The sequence below is a fragment of the Salvelinus alpinus genome, chromosome 27 (genome assembly GCF_045679555.1).
Source record: "Salvelinus alpinus chromosome 27, SLU_Salpinus.1, whole genome shotgun sequence".
NCBI classification, from domain to species: domain Eukaryota; kingdom Metazoa; phylum Chordata; class Actinopteri; order Salmoniformes; family Salmonidae; genus Salvelinus; species Salvelinus alpinus.
Genome location: NC_092112.1, coordinates 37,685,375 through 37,697,899, shown reverse-complemented (window position 1 = coordinate 37,697,899; position 12,525 = coordinate 37,685,375). Strand labels below are relative to the sequence as shown.

At 42.4% G+C, this 12,525-nt stretch overlaps 1 protein-coding gene across 1 annotated transcript in view; it reads right to left on the bottom strand.

The window, feature by feature from the left end:
• Positions 1-7,216, bottom strand: part of LOC139556500 (transmembrane protein 121) — a 64,171-nt gene extending 56,955 nt beyond the window's left edge. Inside the window, exon 1 of the mRNA XM_071370538.1 lies at positions 6,652-7,216. The gene's annotated coding sequence lies outside the window, so the exon portion shown is untranslated. The remainder of the gene's footprint in view (positions 1-6,651) is intronic.
• Between the last annotated feature and the right edge of the window lie 5,309 nt (positions 7,217-12,525).

Genomic DNA, 12,525 nt, shown 5'->3' with positions numbered 1-12,525 from the left:
GGTGTGTGTTTTACCTCAGCCTTCTCTCTGCATGTTCATACTGGCCTGCTATACTGTATGCAGTTGTAATGACATCCGTCTAGCAGGGTTTGAATTTAAAGAGACTCATAAATGTGATTTGGGGCGTATAGGAACACAAGCCACAGTACAGTTAGCATGCACTCTGATGAAAACGCTCTGACCTGAAATCTAGATCATGGAAAACTCCCAGTGAACACAGTTATCAAGCGGTCAGCCAGTCGTATTGGGTTCCTGGTGCTGTTTGTGCTGCTGTGTGTGTGTGTGTGTGTGTGTGTGTGTGTGTGTGTGTGTGTGTGTGTGTGTGTGTGTGTGTGTGTGTGTGTGTGTGTGTGTGTGTGTGTGTGTGTGTGTGTGTGTGTGTGTGTGTGTGACTACTCACACCACCAGGCCATGTTCCTCACAGAGAGGAAATCCAAGGCAGTGCACCATGCAACCCATAACCCTAGTACTCTCGCAGGACATCAGGATGAATACAGAGCTGATTTTGGTATTAGGAGACACATACCTAGCAAGTTTACTCTACCCTCTGTGTATTACGTTCATTTTCAAGTCAACAAAATGCGGTTGAGAGGAAATAAGAGGTATATGAATATCAGTGGCGGTCGGTGCCGTTTAAGATGAGGGAGGAGACATTTGTTTTCATGAGCAGGGCCTTATTTCCATTACATCATATTGAGTGACTCATTCATATTCCATCCACCCAGTTCAATGTAACATCGATAGGTTTAGGCTACTATATGATACTGAAATTTCCCCTATACCGACCATGAGGTTGCTACAACCTAGCCTATGAACGAAAGTTTGCGAGACAAATTTGAGGTGACAGACAGTGACACATGGACAGACAGTGACATTCAATAACGCCTTGCACACTCTTGCCTGCATCTAGCTGATAAAGGGTGTAATCATTAGTTCAACAGTTGCAAACGAGAGTTTCTATTGGACCAATTCAAGTATGTTCTTTATTCAAGTGTTAGTTGTTTATCTTTAGCTTTTGGAAATGCCCAAAGAGCATTTAACATGATACAACAATCTGTATGATTTAAAGCTGGTTCTAAATCCAGGTAAAACAAAATGCATGGTATTTTCTAATGCCAGGCATGTTACTAATCATGTCATTGCTACATTGGCTGGACATACTATAGATCAAGTCAAAGTGTACAAATATTTGGGTGTGTGGGTTGATGACAAGCTGAGTTTCACTGTGCATGTAGAGAACTTGATAAGGAAGCTCAAGCTGAGAATAGGTTTTTATTACCGGCATAAGGCTTGTTTTTCTCTGGAGGCCAGGACGGAGCTGGTACGATGTACATTACTGGTGGTTTTAGATTTTAGTGATGTTATATATATGCAGGCCTCAACCACTACCCTGAGAGCACCTGCTTCAGTGTATCATGCAGCCCTCAGGTTCATTACAAATCACAAACGTCTAACACATTGTGATCTCTACAGCGTCGTTGGCTGGTCGTCATTGACCTTGCGTAGGCTTAAACACTGGTATACACTGATTTATAAGGCCATATTGGGTAAAATGCCATTTTATCTCTGTTCTTTTTTAATCAGGTCGGTAAATAAATATCAATTACGGTCCCATTCTGATTTGCTTCTAACAGTACCAAAAATTAGAACAGGTCATGGTAGAAATAGTTTTAGTTACTCAGCTCCGTGGTCCTGGAATTCTCTCCTGAACATTTAAAAATTTGATGATCTAGTTTTGTTGGTGGAGTTTAAACACTTGATTGATGTACAGTATATATCATAGAAGAGTGTAATTGTCTTTAGGACAGCTGTTTTTTAGTCAAGAATTTCGTGTTTTTTAACATAATATGTAATTGTTGTACTGTATGTGTGTTTATCATTTTGTTTAATGTTGTGTTAGTGTATGTAAGTTGTTTTATCTGAAACATTGTTCCCCCTGCTGCTATTGGACCAGGTCTCTCTTGGAAAAGAGATGTTATCTCAATGAGAAAAACCTGTATAAAAAAAGGTAAAATAAAAATGTTTATCCCCATTTTGTTCCGTTTGCTTCCGTATAACAAACGTTTTTCAACAGAATCTGTGGCTTGATTACATCACTGATCACGCGTAAACACAGTTCACTTTCATAGCAGCCACGTTGTATTCCTTCTCGCATCTATGCGCTCTCCTCTCACCTCTTCCCTTAGCTTGTGGACTTCAATGCACAACACATCAGCTGTATGTGACCAGGCAAAAAAAACTTTCCAAGCCAGTAATACCAAAAGCTTACCTTGACTTGGAAGAGTTCCAGTGTTGTGTTGGAAAGTCATAGCCAGCTAGCTAACATAGCATCCCTCTGTTTGAGCAGGGTGTTTCACTAGGCTAAACTAGCTAGCTGCATTCGCTAACTAAGTGAAACTAAAATGAAAAGAAAATGGCAATCTCGCTCTTTCTCTATTTCTCTCTTGCTTCCCCTTCATTTTGGGAGATATTGATTTGTTAACTGTTCCACTACTGTCTTTCTCTCTCTTTAAGTCAACCACTCACCACATTTTATACACTGAATGGCTATCAAATCAAATCAATCAAATTGTATTGGTCACATACACATGGTTAGCAGATGGTAATGCGAGTGTAGCGAAATGCTTGTGCTTCTAGTTCCGACAGTGCAGTAATATGTAACAAGTAATCTAACAATTTCACAACAACTACCTAATACACACAAATCTAAAACGATGGAAAGGAATATGTACATATAAATATATAGATGCGGCATAGGCAAGATGCAATAGATTGTATAAAATACAGTATATGCATATGAGATGAGTAATGTAAGATATGTAAACATTATTAAAGTGGCATTAAGTCACTAGTGATCCAATGATTTGAGTCTGTATGTAGGCAGCAGCTTCTCTGTGTTAGTGATGGCTGTTTAACAGTCTAATGGCCTTGAGATAGAAGCTGTTTTTCAGTCTCTCGGTCCCAGCTGTGATGCACCTGTACTGACCTCGCCTTGTGGATGGTAGCAGGGTGAACATGGCTCGGGTGGGTGTTGTCCTTGATGATCTTTTTGGCCTTCCTGTGACATCGGGTGCTGTAGGTGTGCTGTAGGGCAGGTAGTTTGCCCCCGGTGATGCGTTGTACAGACCTCACCACCCTCTGGAGAGCCTTGCGATTGAGGGTGGTGCAGCTGCCGTACCAGGCGGTGATACAGCCTGACAAGATGTTCTCAATTGTGCATCTGTAGAAGTTTGTGAGGGTTTTAGGTGACAAGCCAAATTTCTGTAGTCTCATGAGTCTCATGAGGTTCTTCACCACACAGTCTGTGTGGGTGAACCATTTCAGTTTGTCCGTGATGTGTACGCCGAGGAACTTAAAACGTTCCTCCTTCTCCACTGCTGTCCCATCGATGTGGATAAGAGGGTGCTTCCTCTGCTGTTTCCTAAAGTCCACGATAATCTCCTTTGTTTTGTTGACGTTGAGTGAGAGGTTGTTTTCCTGACACCACACTCCGAGTGCCCTCACCTCCTCCCTGTAGGCTCTCGTCGATGTTGGTAATCAAGCCCATTACTGCTGTGTTGTCTGCAAACTTGATGATTGAGTTGGAGGCGTACATGGCCACGCAGTCATGGGTGAACAGGGAGTACAGGAGGGGGCTGAGCATGCACCCTTGTGGGGCCCCAGTGTTGCGGATGAGCGAAGTGGAGATGTTGTATCCTACCTTCACCACCCGGGGGCGGACCGTCAAAGTCCAGGACCCAATTGCACAGGGCGGCGTTGAGACACAGGGCCTCAAGCTTAATGATGAGCTTGAAGGGTACTATGGTGTTGAATGCTGAGCTGTAGTCAATGAACAGCATTCTTACGTAGGTATTCCTCTTGTCCAGATGAGATATGGCAGTGTGCATTGTGATGGAGATTGCATTATCTGTGGACCTGTTGGGGCGGTATGCAAACTGAAGTGGGTCTAGGGTGGCAGGTAAGGTGTAGGTGATATGATCCTTGACTAGTCTCTCAAAGCACTTCATGATGACAGAAGTGAGTGCTACGGGGCGATAGTCATTTAGTTATCTTTGCCTTCTTGTGTACAGTAACAATGGTGGCCATTTTGAAGCATGTGGGGACAGCAGACTGGGATAGGAAGTGATTGACTATGTCCGTAAACACACCAGCCAGCTCGTCTGTGCATGCTCTGAGGACGCGGCTAGGGATGCCGTCTGGGCCGGCAGCCTTGTGAGGGTTAACACATTTAAATGTCTTACTCACGTTCGGCCACGGAGAAGGAGAGGGAGTGCTCGCAGTCCTTGGTAGTGGGGAACTGTAAAGACCTCAAAGCGTGCAAAGACGGTGTTTAGTTTGTCTGGAAGCAAGATGTCGCTGTCCGTGATGTGGCTGGTTTTCCTTTTTTAGTCTGTAATTGCCTGTAGACGCTGCCACAAACGTCTCGTGTCTGAGCCGTTGAATTGCGACACTTTGTCCCTACACTGACATTTCGCTTGTTTGATTGCCTTGCGGAGGGAATAACTACACTGTTTATAATCGGCCATATTCCCAGTCATTTTTCTATGGTTAAATGCGGTTTTTCGCGCTTTCGGTTTTGCGTGAATGCCGCCATCTATCCATGGTTTCTGGTTCGGGTAGGTTTTAATAGTCACAGTGGGTACAACATCTCCTATGCACTTCCTTATAAACTCACTCACCGAATCAGCGTATAAATCAATGTTGTTCTCTGAGGCTGCCCGGGACATTTCCCAGTCCGCGTGATCAAAACAATCTTGAAGTGTGGATTCTGATTGGTACTAATTTAATTCTCTGATCCTTCGATTGGGTGGACAACAAGTCAGTTCATGTTTCAAGAGCTCTGATAGTCTGGAGGACGTAAGCTAGCTGTCCTCCAGCTACACTAGCTACACCATACAGTAGTGCTGTTGAGGCCACTGTAGACCTTCTTTGCAAAATTGTATGTTTTAATAAATTATTTGGTGATGTGATGATATTTAGCATAATTTTATCTAGAATGGATAACTTTTTAAATGTTTTACCACTTACATTTTTTGGAAATTCACTGAGGAGGATAGTCCTCCCCTTCCTCCTCTGAGGAGCCTCCACTGATGCATATTTTCTCTGATGTTTCTGTGGGGTGTCTATTCAACTTGAAATACCTCGGCTATTTATTGTCCAATAAATTGAGCATGACATATTCGTTTGTCATTGTTTCACATAGTAAAGATAAAATGAAGCGTTTACAGACAATAGCACTGCAGACTTCATAACCCACAACTCCTACTTTACAGGCAGAGCTCAGACTGTTTTCAGTCCTCAAGGAAGCCAGAGTGCAGTCTTCTGGAATAATGTCATTTCTGTTGGTTGCTTCTTCTCATTTCTGTCAGAGTCTGCGCCCCTACTTAACAACTAACATTATTTTCACTCACACAGTGTGAAGGACCATATCTTTGTTGTTATGCGTTTACTAGGAAGGAGATTTATTTTCATATTCAGTGTTATGGAAAATGTAAAACCGCAATAGGCGTATTTGAAGCTGCAACTGAAACAGTTCCTCTCACCGGAATTCGGGAATAGTGGACAGAGAGAGTGGGAGAGAGATTGAGAGAGTGAGAGTCAGTGAGTGAGTGAGAGCGATAGAGAAATAGAGAGTGAGAGAGAGGCCTGTCATTTTTCGAATGTTTGAGAGGGTGATGAGGTAAGTGGTTGTGCTAGAAAGGAGAGTCAGAACCGCAGGTAATGCAAGGTGTCAGGATGTCTGCATGTTTCCAGATTACTGGACACTGAAGGACAAGGTCCATTGGTTAGTGTTGCTATCTCCAGCTCATTTGTAGGACTATGTATTGTATGCAAATAAAATTGTTTATGATATCAGTGTGTTCGTGTGTTTTTTTTTCTTCCTTTGTCAGACATCGTTTATTAACCGGTTTGAATTAGGATTCGGGGGTGTGAGTGCAGCACGCGCCGTTTCTGAATCTTTTTTTGTGGTGTGGCGGGGGGACTTCTCTTGGCTCCGTGCCAATGCGAAGAAATGTCTCGCGCTGAACAAGAGATGATTTTCTCTGTGGAGACTCGGAGGCATGCACTGCTTTTTGCTGCTGAGTGGGCACGCGCTGACTCCTCAGAATAAATAGCTGCCTTAAATAAAATTAGGGTTTTTCTCCCCCACCCGCCTCCCCCAAACGGAAACACCATCCTTTGACAATTCTGCACGTGCAATTTTTGGTTTACAATCACTTGAACCTCTATTCACTCTCTCTCATAGTGAACAATATTCTTGACCATACACACATCCAGTATCGAAATAGATAAGGCGTACTAACTTCATATTTATTCTTCTGAATGTTATGTTGAGTAGCCTAATAAACTTGAGAGCGCAGAGGCAGGGACTCATTAGGAAATAGAGCCGCAGCAGCGTTCATATTCAAACAGTCTGCATCCTTTGGAATATATTACAAACCACCCTCATTGACCTAACTCCCCCGAAACCCAATTATCGCCTTTGTGAAGGTCTCACCCTCCTCGAATTTATTCAAGTTATGCTAATATTTTGACATGTCTCATTCAAATGTAATAATGCACTTTTCTCCCTTACATCTGTGGTAAAACATTACGCAAAACACATTTGAATATCTACCACTAGCTGATAAGTTTAGCGGACCCGCTTACCTCAACTGCTAGTCGCTGTCCAGGGTGCTGAAATTCCCCTATTCCTCTGCAGCAGGCTCCGGAGACGACCGTTTAATCCACGGAGAGCTAGGCACAGCATACAATGTAAAACGCGGTCCAACTACTGTGGCCGTAAATTACCTTGAAAAAAACTAAATTCAAGCCAACAGCATCGATAGAATAAGCCAACTGTGAAAATAATATCTTCAAAATTCTGATTTATAAAACCGACGATGCAGAAGTAGGCAAGTGGCTATGCTCTCCACGGCTCCGGGCCGATTTTGCCGGTCTAATTGGCGTCTCTTTGCTATTTGCTTCTTCTTTCCCGGATTTTTTTTCTCTCTCTCTCTCTCTCTCGCTCTCTCTCATTAGATTTATGGTCAATTTACTTAGGCGGTCTCCCCAGCCTACATGTTTCGTAGCCTATACACCACCTGCTCTCTTTCCCCCCTTTGCCCCTCTTTTCCTCTACAGTCCCGTGGTTTGCTTTTATTATAGCAACAGTTTCCTACATGACGGTTAGCGAAAACCAGTGAAGGGGGTGAGGGAATGTCTTTCTCCTTCCCTGGTGGGGGTACTGTGCGCGCTCTCTCTCTCTCATTAGCTTTCAACACCACATGAAGTGAACGGCACCGACTGCTACAGTAATTATACGAACTTATTGAGGATAGGACCGTCCTTTTAAACTTATTCAGGAATCACTTATCCGACACACTGATGCTCCTCTCGCGTTCCGACTCATTTTCTCTGATTAGGCCTAGCTAATCAGTGTAAATTAGAATGATTGGCACGATGTGACGTAAATGCATGAGTGGGATTGGAGAACTGAAGGTTATATAGGCCTACCTTGGCTCAATCAAAGTGAATTATCTATTAGATGTATCAAATCAAAGTTTATTGGTCGAGTACACAGTTTAGCAGGTGCTATAGTAGGTGCAGCGAAATGCTTACGTTACTAACTGTGTGTGTGTGTGTGTGTGTGTGTGTGAAATAAGCTACTAAAGATTTCGCTTCTTTGGTCACTGTATCACAGTTCTATAACCCATTTCTCGGTATCAGAGTAATATTTCATTTTATATACAGTACTAGGCAAAAGTTTGGACACTGACTCATTCCAGGGTTTTTCTTTATTTTTACTATTTTCTGCATTGTATAATAATAGTGAGGACATCAAAACTATGAAATAGCACATATGGTGGCATGTAGTAATGTCACGCCCTGACCATAGAAAGCTGTTTATTCTCTATGTTGGTTGGGGCGTGATAGTGACTAGGGTGGGTCATCTAGGGGAATTGTATTTCTATGGTGGCCTGATACGGTTCCCAATCAGAGGCACCTGTTTATTGTTGTCTCTGATTGGGGATCATATTTAGACAGCCATTTCCCCTTTGTGTTTCGTGGGATCTTGTCTATGTTTAGATGCCTGTCAGCACTATTTGTATAGCTTCACGTTTCGTTCGTTGATTTTGTTTTGTTTTGCTGAGTCTCGGGTTATAAAAAATATGTGGAACTCTACTCATGCTGCGCCTTGGTCTTCCTTTAACGACGGACGTGACAAGTAACCAAAAAAGTGTTAAACAAATCAAAATATATTTTATATTTGAGAGTCTTCAAAGTAGACACAGCTTTGCACACTCTTGGCATTCTCTCAACCAACTTCACCTGGAATGCTTTTCCAACAGTCTTGAAGCGGGCGGTCATGTGCCTGTTACTGAGGAGTGGCTTCCGTTTGGCCACTCTATCTTAAAGGCCTGATTGGTGAAGTGTTGCAGAGATGGTTGTCCTTCTGGAATGTTCTCCCATCTCCACAGAGGAACTCTGGAGCTCTGTCAGAGTGACCATCGGGAACTCGGTCACCTCCCTGACCAAGAGCCTTCTCCCCCGATTGCTCAGTTAAGGCCGGGCGGCCAGCTGTAGGAACAGTCTTGGTGGTTCCAAACTTCTTCCATTTAAGAATGATGGAGGCCACTGTGTTCTTGGGGACCTTCAATGCTGCAAAATGTTTTGGTACCCTTCCCCAGATCTGTGCCTTGACACAATCCTGCAACTGATTTCAATTTTGAGTGTCATAGCGAAGGGACTTTATACTTATGTAAATAAGGTATTTCTGTTTTTTATTTTTAATACATGCATGCTGTGGGGATGTCTTTCAGAGGCAGGGACTGGGAAAATAGTCAGGATTGAGGGAAAGATGAACGGAGCAAAGTACAGAGAGATCACTGATGAAAACCTGCTCCAGAGCGCTCAGGACCTCAGACTTGGGCGAAGGTTCACCTTCCAACAGGACAACGACCCTAAGCACACAGCCAAGACAAAGCAGGAGTGGCTTCGGGACAAGTCTCCTAATGCTCTTGAGTGGCCCAGCCAGAGACCGGACTTGAACCTGATCGAAAATCTCTGGAGAGACCTGAAAATAGCTGTGCAGCAATGCTCCCCATCCAACCTGACAGAGCTTGAGAGGATCTGCAGAGAAGAATGAGAGAACGTTTCCAAATACAGGTGTACGAAGCTTGCAGCATCATACCCAAGAAGACTCAAGGCTGTAATCACTGCCAAAGGTGCTTCAACAAAGTACTGAGTAAAGGGTCTGAATACTTATGTAAATGTAATTTCAGGTTTTTTATTTGTAATAAATTAGCAAACATTTCTTAAACCTGTTTTTGCTTTGTCTTGTGTGGGTATTGTGTGTAGATTGATGAGGAGCAATATCTTAATAATCCATTTTAGAATAAGGCTGTAACCTAACAAAATGTGGAAAATGTCAAGGGGTCTGAATACTTTCCGAAGGCACTGTATTTCCTTTCGAAGCTGAAACACTACAATAAGAGTAGTTCTTCGGAATGTATTACATTTTTTATCTAAGAAATCATATGTACCAATAAGTAATGAAAACATCTGTGGTACTGCAACAGAATAAGTCAACATTCCTTTGACTATAATAATAATTACTTGTGAAATTGCCTTAAGCGCTGTAGTCTATTGGTGCAAAGATTATTATTTTTCTGAATGAAATAATAGCCCCCTAACCACACTAATATGTGAAAGCAATTTTTGTGAACAAATGTTTCATTTTGTAATTATAACAAGGTTGGTAGAAACATGTGAAATGTTGCAGCTCAAGTCTGTTGCAGCTCAAGTTTACTACAAAACCCACAATCCAATGCTCTGTCTCTCTGGGCAGGCTGGCTAGCTAGCTAGGTTGCTAGCTAGCGAGAAAACATAGCTACACGTAATAATGCAAAGGTCAATATCAGCATGTGTTGTAGCTAGCTGTAAGATCGCCTAAACAAACTGCACTATCAATTGAGCAGTCTTACTCATGAGTTCAACTTGCGGTATGTCTCTGCCACTGCGCTATAAACGTCTCTACCCAGAGAGAGAGGGAGACCAGAGTAATGTTGCTTTACCACAGAGATACACTACCAGTCAAAAGTTTTAGAACACCTACTCATTCAAGGGTTTTTCTTTATTGTTACTATTTTCTACATTGTAGAAAAATAGTGAAGACATCAAAACAATGAAATAACACATATGGAATTATGTAGTAGCCAAAAAAGTGTTAAACAAATCAAAATATATTTAATATTTGAGATTCTTCAAATAGTCACCCTTTGCCTTGATGACAACTTTGCACACTCTTGGCATTCTCTCAGCCAGCTTCATGAGGTAGTCACCTGGAATCCATTTCAATTAACAGGTGTGCCTTCTTAATGTATTTGAGCCAGTCAGTTGTGTTGTGACAAGGTAGGGGGTATACAGAATATATACCTATTTGGTAACATTTTTACATTTTTTTTTTTTGTCATTTAGCAGACGCTCTTATCCAGAGCGACTTACAGTAGAGTGCATACATTTTATTAAATTTTTTTTTACATACTGAGACAAGGATATCCCTACCGGCCAAGAGCAGACGCTCTTATCCAGAGCGACTTACAGTAGAGTGCATACATTTTATTACATTTTTACATACTGAGACAAGGATATCCCTACCGGCCAAACCCTCCCTACTGGCCAAACCCTCCCTAACCCGGACGACGCTATGCCAATTGTGCGTCGCCCCACGGATCTGGTAAAAGACCAAGTCCATATTATGGCAAGAACAGCTCAAGTAAGCAAATAGAAACGACAGTCCATCATTACTTTAAGACATGAAGGTCAGTCAATACAGAGCGTTTAAGAACTATGAAAGTTTCTTCAAATGCAGTCGCAAAAACCAAGTGCTATGATGAAACTGGCTCTCATGGGGACCGTCACAGGAAAGGAAGACCCAGAGTTACCTCTGCTGCAGAGGATAAGTTCATTAGAGTTACCAGCCTCAGAAATTCCAGCCCAAATAATGCTTCACAGAGTTCAAGTAACAGACACATCTCAACATCAACTGTTCAGAGGAGACCATGTGAATCAGGCCTTCATGGTCGAATTGCTGCAAATAAACCACTACTAAAGGACACCAGCAAGAAGAAGAGACTTGCTTGGGCCAAGAAATATGAGCAATGGATATTAGACCGGTGGAAATCTGTACTTTGGTCTGGAGTCCAAATTTGAGATTTTTGGTTCCAACCACCGTGGCTTTGTGAGATGTGGTGTGGGTGAACGGATGATTTCCTCTTGTGAGAGATGATGGAGTGCTGCATCATATGACCTGGCCTCCACAATCCCCCGACCTCAACCCAATTGAGATGGTTTGGGATGAGTTGGCTCGCAGAGTGAAGGAAAATCAGCCAACAAGTGCTCAGCATATGTGGGAACTCCTTCAAGACTGTTGGAAAAGCATTCCAGGTGAAGTTGGTTGAGAGAATGCCAAGAGTGTGAAAAGCTGTCATCAAGGCAAAGGGTGGCAATTTGAAGAACCCCAAATATAACATCTATTTAGATTTATTTAACACTTTTTTGGTTCCTACATGATTCCATGTGTTATTTCATTGTTTTGATGTCTTCATTTTTATTCCACAATGTAGAAAATAGTCAAAATAAAGAAAAACCCTTGAAGGAGTAGGTGTTCTAAAACCTTTGACTGGTAGAATACTTTTAAAACATTCCTGAGCATTTGACAATAGACACCCAGAGCCCAGTTGAACATGAAGAAACATAATAATGGAGAAGGCAAAACACTTGGTCTCAATGTTAAAAACATGCTGTTTTACTATACTAGGTCCTGTATCCCAGAGTCCTGCTTTTCCACTCCAGTCCTAACAAGGTCACTCTCAGCATTAAGGAGGAGATGGGAAACTCCATTGGAATAGTATTAACTCCCATTGTGGACTTTGCCCATAAGTTGACAATGGGCCGCACGGTGCATTCTGGTTGATTCTGGGACTAGGAGAGCTCTCCTTCAAGGATTGAATGGGAGTCAATTTGGCGTTTAGCTTAACAAGAAGTACCACATTGCAACAAGAAGTACCACATTGCAACAGGAAGTACAACATTGCAACAGGAAGTACAACATTGCAACAGGAAGTACAACAGTGCAACAAGAAGTACTACATTGCAACAAGAAGTACCACATTGCAACAAGAAGTACCACATTGCAACAAGAAGTACCACATTGCAACAAGAAGTACCACATTGCAACAAGAAGTACAACATTGCAAATATTTTCCAAGATGTGAGACAAGATGTGAGATAACGCGTTGTCTGTAATATCGTATAGCTTTGGAATCGTGACATTAAGTACTTTCGAGGAAGACGGGCACGTTTCTCGACTCATACTCTGACTTTGAGAAGGGACAATTAGCTTAGCAACCGCGTGACGCTGCATGACAACGTGAATGCGGTTGGTCGACAGCCAGTTGGGTGGGTCGTTTCTCCATTCATTGCCCAATGGGATTTCTATCTCTTTCTTGTTGTAATATCTCGGTTTCCTACAGACACAGG